General features: G+C 40.3%; 1 pseudogene; it reads right to left on the bottom strand.

The window, feature by feature from the left end:
* Window positions 1-214: 214 nt before the first annotated feature.
* LOC115227754 lies at window positions 215-3,343 on the bottom strand (annotated as a pseudogene).
* Between the last annotated feature and the right edge of the window lie 3,117 nt (window positions 3,344-6,460).

Below are 6,460 nucleotides of genomic sequence, written 5' to 3'. Positions count from 1 at the left end.
ACTGGCCTCCCTCCTTATCTACAAGCTCCAGCGTGGGACTTGAATCAGTTCAAAACAAGACTATGCGCATTATATCGGGGTGTCTGAAATCAACACCAATTGACAGCATGCACTGCAAAATCAATCAATGGTAGATTAGTCTCTAAAGTGATAATTTGCTTGCGACCGTAATTAATAAGATTAACTGATATATTCAAGTGAAAATATAATCACTTTATTGAGCAGCACTATTTCTAATCATGTCGGACAAGTCAAATTGGACATTTACATCATCGTCCCTATCCACAGACTTTTCGGAAGTGAACCCAACAAAATTAGCAGCAACAAACTCCAAAAAGCCCGTTTGTTCGACCAAACTAGACACTCTGCGGAAATGTCTTTGCTGATATGAAATTAATCCGTCCACAACTGAGCGGATATTTCCCGCTTTAGAGATCAACTCCTCAGGTACCACTCCATTAAGCAATGCAGCTAAAACCAGCTGTGCATGAAAACACGTCCTCGTATTACTGTTCCAAGCGAGACAGTAATCCAGCAAATTATCTGCGTGAAAATAGCTAAAACAACCCAAATTGGAACTGGATAAGTTCTCGAGACATTCTCTGAGAATTTCTGCACAATTCCCGTCCTTATATAATTCTGAAGTAATCAAAAACAAAAAAACTCTCAATTATTTGAAGGAGACACTGAGGCCTCTCCAACTCGAGCGTCAAAGGAAAGGCCTCCACGACTTGGCCAGTTTTGATATAATTATCCAGCTTTTGCTTTCTATTAAATAAAGTGACATGCAGACTTGGTGTTTAGGACCTGACTATCGTTGTATTCTTGTTGGCGGTCTTGTTCAGTCAAATCCCGCCAAACGTGAATGACCGAGTCCGAACCAGCAGAAACAAAACGTGATTCATCAGCGTTAAAATCAAAGGAATAGACCCTCTCCTTGTGGTCGTCGAATGTTCTTATACACTCCCTTGTCTTGACTGCCCACAGACGGAGTAGTCCATCACCACCGCTGGTCATGAGTTGAGTGCCTCTGCTGATGAATTGAATGTGTAGAATAGATTTGTCGTGCCCGTCCAAAGTAAGGAGGACAGTGCGACTTGTCAGTGACCAAATGAAAATACTCCCATCAGTAGAGCCACTCGCCAGGACCTATAATCAGTACAAAACACGACTTTGTCGAAGGGAGAGAACGCAATGGACATTACAGCTTTGAGGTGTCCCCGAAAAAGAGACACCAATTCAAAGTTAGAAATATTCCAAAGCTGAGTTTTCTCAACACAAGCAAACCTTAATTAACTTGTCTCTGGAACATGTCGCAAACAGTTCGTCGTTGGGGGAAATAACCAGCCCAGTCACCATTTTAGCGTGAGCCCGGACAGTCCTTCGGGCAGTCAATACTTTTGTCCCCATCGGCCACATCTTGACGTGACAATCCTCCCCACTGGCACTCAGAATAAAGGACCCGCCACTATTCGATTACACCGACAATCAGACTGTGCAAAATCAAGCAGATTGACACCACAAGTATGTCCAGTGGCCACACTGTGCACAGATAAAGACTCGTCCTCCTCGTTGAATCTCCACACGACGACCATTCCATCCTTCGACGCAGAAATTATAAATTGTTTGTCGTGAGAGGGACGAGCAGCCAGGAGATGAGTTGTGTGATGAGTATAACTGACCGAATGACCACCAAACACAGAAAATAGTCGGAGGACACTCAGAGTGGAACTTGCCACTGCAATATTGCGAGAATGCTTCCCCACAAATGCCACCGAGACAACACCATCATAGTCACCGGGAATCTGCACTGACATACAGACTCGCACCTGTTTGATCAGTTGGAGAGAATGATCGAGGATGAGGAGAGTATTGTGAGTAGTGGTAGCAATATACATCCCCTCCTCCCCCAGGAATGCAACCGAATTGATAGAATAGTCACCTACCTTCGACTTGCGCAGGATCGACGACCTTTCCACATCCCACAAAACAGCAGTCCCTATGAATGACTCACCAAGTCTACCACAGCACCCGAAAGTGAGCAGCCCATCCTTGGTGGAGAGCACTGCCTGCATTTCCTCGTGAGTGGCCAGAGACCTCTCCAAAGTGAGTGAGTGCAGGTCGAACAAGGACATGGTGGAGTCATTGGACACACTGCGTACTACAAGTCGACATACCTGCAGAAGTAGTGTCCGTGGAAGGTACAGTCAGTGACAGGAGCAGTGTGGAGACTGATCCGTGCTTTCAGATCTCCTTCCAGCAAGCCGAAGACAACCACTTCCCCCTCTGACCCGACAGAGAAGAGCAGTTGGTCGATAATTCGAAATGTTCTGGAATATGCCCAAGTACTAACACGATGGGGGACGAATGTGCTTTCAGTGTGTGAGTGCAGTAAAAATGTTGGACATCCCACAGTCTAATAACGTGGTCACACCCCCCGGACACAAGTGTGGAGGAGTGGACATGGAGGCAACTGATTGCAGAGGAATGTCCCGACTTCCATACTTTGTTTATTCTCCCCCCTGGCCAACTCCAATGGCGGAGAAGCAGACTTTGGTGAGCAGTCAGTATGAACTGGGAATGTTAGGAGAGACTACCTGTTCATCTGAGGAAAGACTGAATTGAGTGATGGGATCTTCTTCCTACAAATTCGATGTTTAGTGAACCTCGGCAAATGAATAGGTCTCCCGCCCAGTCGAGATGGATATTACTTTGAGTGAGCCAGCGCATAGGCACATCACCGATTTTCCGTCCTTCGTTGCTTTAATCGGCCCGCCTGTAAAAATTGACTTGAAAGTGTCGATGATGCCATAACTCGATATTTATTTTATTTTACTTGGTTTTGTTCATTGCAACAGAAATTATTTCAGTCACGTGAACTCGACTTTTTATTTATTTTACAGCGGCTGTCTTAATATAAAATAATTTTAAGCGTTTCTACTCTCAATTATTTACTGTTAATATAAATTAGTAATTTTTATTATAAGAAAAAAGGCCCAGCCATCTCCGTATTTTTGATGAGGTGATCTCCCTCTATTCCACTTATCTCAAATACAAAGAAACTATAAGAAAAGAGAAATTAAAAGGACCTCCTATCTCGGAATTAATTAAATAGTTAACTTGCTCTGTTCATGGATGCCACAAGTGAAGGCTCAGTTACATACGTGTTTCTGTCTTCGCAGAAGTGCTGTGTTATAAATACGTGTAGTAGTGACTTTTTTCTGTTTTTCTACACTTACATTTAAACTTAAGAATAAATATTATTTACATTAATATAAGAAGCTGCTTGCCTTTTGGAGGAATCGCTGAGAATCGGAATTTCCCAACGTCTCGGCCTAACCATTTCGGCCTAACAAACATGTCTTTGCGGCCTACACACCGACGAGGTTGGCTCCACTCCCTTCCATGTCAAACTGCCTGCAAGTGAGGAAACACTCAGATTTTTTCAATCTCCTTGTTTATATACCAAATAATAATTGAGTAACTCGCACTGTCCAGGGCAACAGTTAACTCGTTCATGTTGGCAATACTGACATAATACTTTTAATGACTATGTCAAAAACAAATTGCCAAAGAGAATACAAAATGAGGGCTTAGAATTAATACCGGATGTCTAAAACTAACCCAAAAATCATTTAAGTTCCATTCAAAATTAAAAATGTAAAGCAATATCACAGTTCATTATAAGCTCGATCCTTCCACGACCCCCCAGGTCTGTTGCTGACGACGTAGACCCCCTCCATTGCAGTCCACCCCGTCGACTTCCACCTCTCCTTTACTGCGCAAATCTCGAATTGATCCTGTGGGTTCCCATACTTTTTGCCAGACACGTGAAGATATCAAAATATAAGAAGGATCCAAACTTGTTAGTCAATTTATGTCGCAAGTGCACTTTGTCATTTCTATTCCAGAACTCTCCGGGGCATTCGACGACCCACTCATTTCCGTCCCCAGATTGGTTGGAACAACTCACTTCCTGACAGCCTGAAAATGGGGACGGAATGTCTTCTGAATGGAGATATTGACCAGTGTCTGTATGGACTAGTTGCACGTCCGAATTGCACTCAACGTGGTCACTTGACTAACACTTGAATGTACAACCCGTGTATTTGATTGTCGGATTTGATGGCCCAATGACTGTTATGCGATGTCACCGAGTCTATCCCTGTCACCGACTGAACAAATACAAAAATAATCAAGTGAACCTGCAATCCACTCCCCGAGCCGTATCGTAGATCATGAGAGTGAAGTCTAACAGAATATCGATCACTCAATAGTTTAATACAAGATCCGACATTTACAAATTGTTCATCTACGAGTTTGATTTTCAATTATAAACTTGAGCAATCAACAAATATTAGAGAAAACAACAAACAACAAAAACACGTCATCATAATTAATATTTTTGAAAGTTATATCTGAGTTACAAATTTCCTTAATAATTCGACTGGACTTTTAACTTACACTATATCTTGCTGAATTAATCTTCGTTATTTTTTTAGACGCCTTCTCATCACAGAATATAGCAACAAAATCCACTTCCTACCCACTTTCGACATCAAGTTGAAAGTTTTACTACTCACTTCTTAAAGTCGCATTATTGTCCTGGCTACGTCCTCAGTTAAAGCGCCCTTCTTCAAATCGTTGACCTAATTTTCAAAACACATATTAGTACCCCAAAAGGCAACTCCTTATTGCCAATACTATTTGTTATTCACCTGAAGACTGCTATCAATGACATAAAAGCAAAATTGCTTAAGTTCGATCACAGAACTGATCTAAGCGGATGAAGTAGACTTTTTATTGGAAAAAATCGAGATCAAAAAAGCGCTCAATCGTGTCCCTGGAGTATTCGGGAAATGGTTTCTAAAAGTATAGGAACCAAAGTCCGACCTCACAATTATCAAAAAAGAAAGTCAATTGACAAATGTGAAATATAGAAGAACAGATCACTACTTGGAGACTGGGATGATTACAAGTTAAGAAAAATGTTTTCGATCCGTGCACTTAAAAGATTAACTTCAAAATGGCTAAAATACACGCCAATTCCAATACGTGTGCAAATGCGACTATACTACGCATTTTTTCTGCGTATACTGCTATACAACTTGGGAACGAGGGGTCTGAACGAGGTCAAAACCTAAATGTTTTCACAGACGACAACTAAAATCCATACTGGAAGTATGCTATCCGAGGATAATCGACAACACTATACGCTACATTTCAATTTGAATGCTTGGGGACCATTAAAGGGAATGGTCGATAGGGACATATCTTAAGAATGGATCCTGCCGCCTTTGCAAACCACACAATGGCTAAGCACCAGCTGTTTTCGAAGCACACAACGTATAACTGTGCCACTATCCATACAAAATGACCTACAAAATGCTGAAATGAAACTATAAAAAGACAACCTCCAGAAAATCGCCATCTCCAGAGGAGCGTAGAGGTGTATAACGAAGAAAATCATCCGGAAAGCGACGTGTCTGTCATAAAACATTGGATTTGAAAAATGGGATTTCTACTCGAAAAATAATTTCGGGACGTCTACTTACTATGACAAATGACCAATCCAATGAGTTATCTGAGATATCGTGAATTCAACCGTCTATGTATCTCTTTCCACTATTTCTGAAGATTAATTCAATATTGATATTTCACAATTGCTCAAATTTTTGAAATGAAATGCTTGAGTTGCAAAACGTAAACCAATGTTGACTGTAAAAATATTAAATCGAGATGAGTACATGCAAAAAATTCTCAGCATCTCTAATGACATGTGAAAAACAGTCATTTTGTCGGACAAGTCAATGTTTGATGTCTTTAATAATTAAAAACGTCAAATTTTTTATCGTGAAAATCGACATGTTTTAAAATGCAATATTGTGTCAACTGTAAAGTACAGAGGAGGAAGATTAATGATTTAGGAATGTTTCGCGTACGAAGGTGTTGGGAATCGCATCACTTATTAATTTCTTAGCAAATAACCTTTTACAATCCGTACAAAAAATGGAGTTAAAATCATTTATTCTCCAACAAGATAACGGGCAATGAAAAATAGCGCCATTGTAACGTAATATTGGAAAGACAACAAGCACGAAATACTGGACTAAACATCCCAATCTCCAGACTTTAACTCTATAGAACATCTTTGAGCCATGATGAAATCGAAATTATTAAAAAACTGGTACTTTTATTGAAAAGTGGGGCATCTATGGCCACTGTAGTTATTATAAAATGAACTTTTTATTGACTTTTTTATGATGTTTTCATACGAGTATTTATTACCCGGCATAAATTATATCCCTGTGTTTATTTATGTTTGAAATTGGGAAAGAGAATATTTTACATCATTGATAGTGACGAGAACAGTAGTTTTAGCATTTTAAAAGAAAATAGATGAACGGAAAAAAGTTAGGCAGAATATTTTTCACACATTTTATTGGCACCACGTAGACCT

This window comes from Octopus sinensis, unplaced genomic scaffold (genome assembly GCF_006345805.1).
Source record: "Octopus sinensis unplaced genomic scaffold, ASM634580v1 Contig07101, whole genome shotgun sequence".
NCBI classification, from domain to species: domain Eukaryota; kingdom Metazoa; phylum Mollusca; class Cephalopoda; order Octopoda; family Octopodidae; genus Octopus; species Octopus sinensis.
This window is presented reverse-complemented; position numbering and strand designations above follow the sequence as displayed.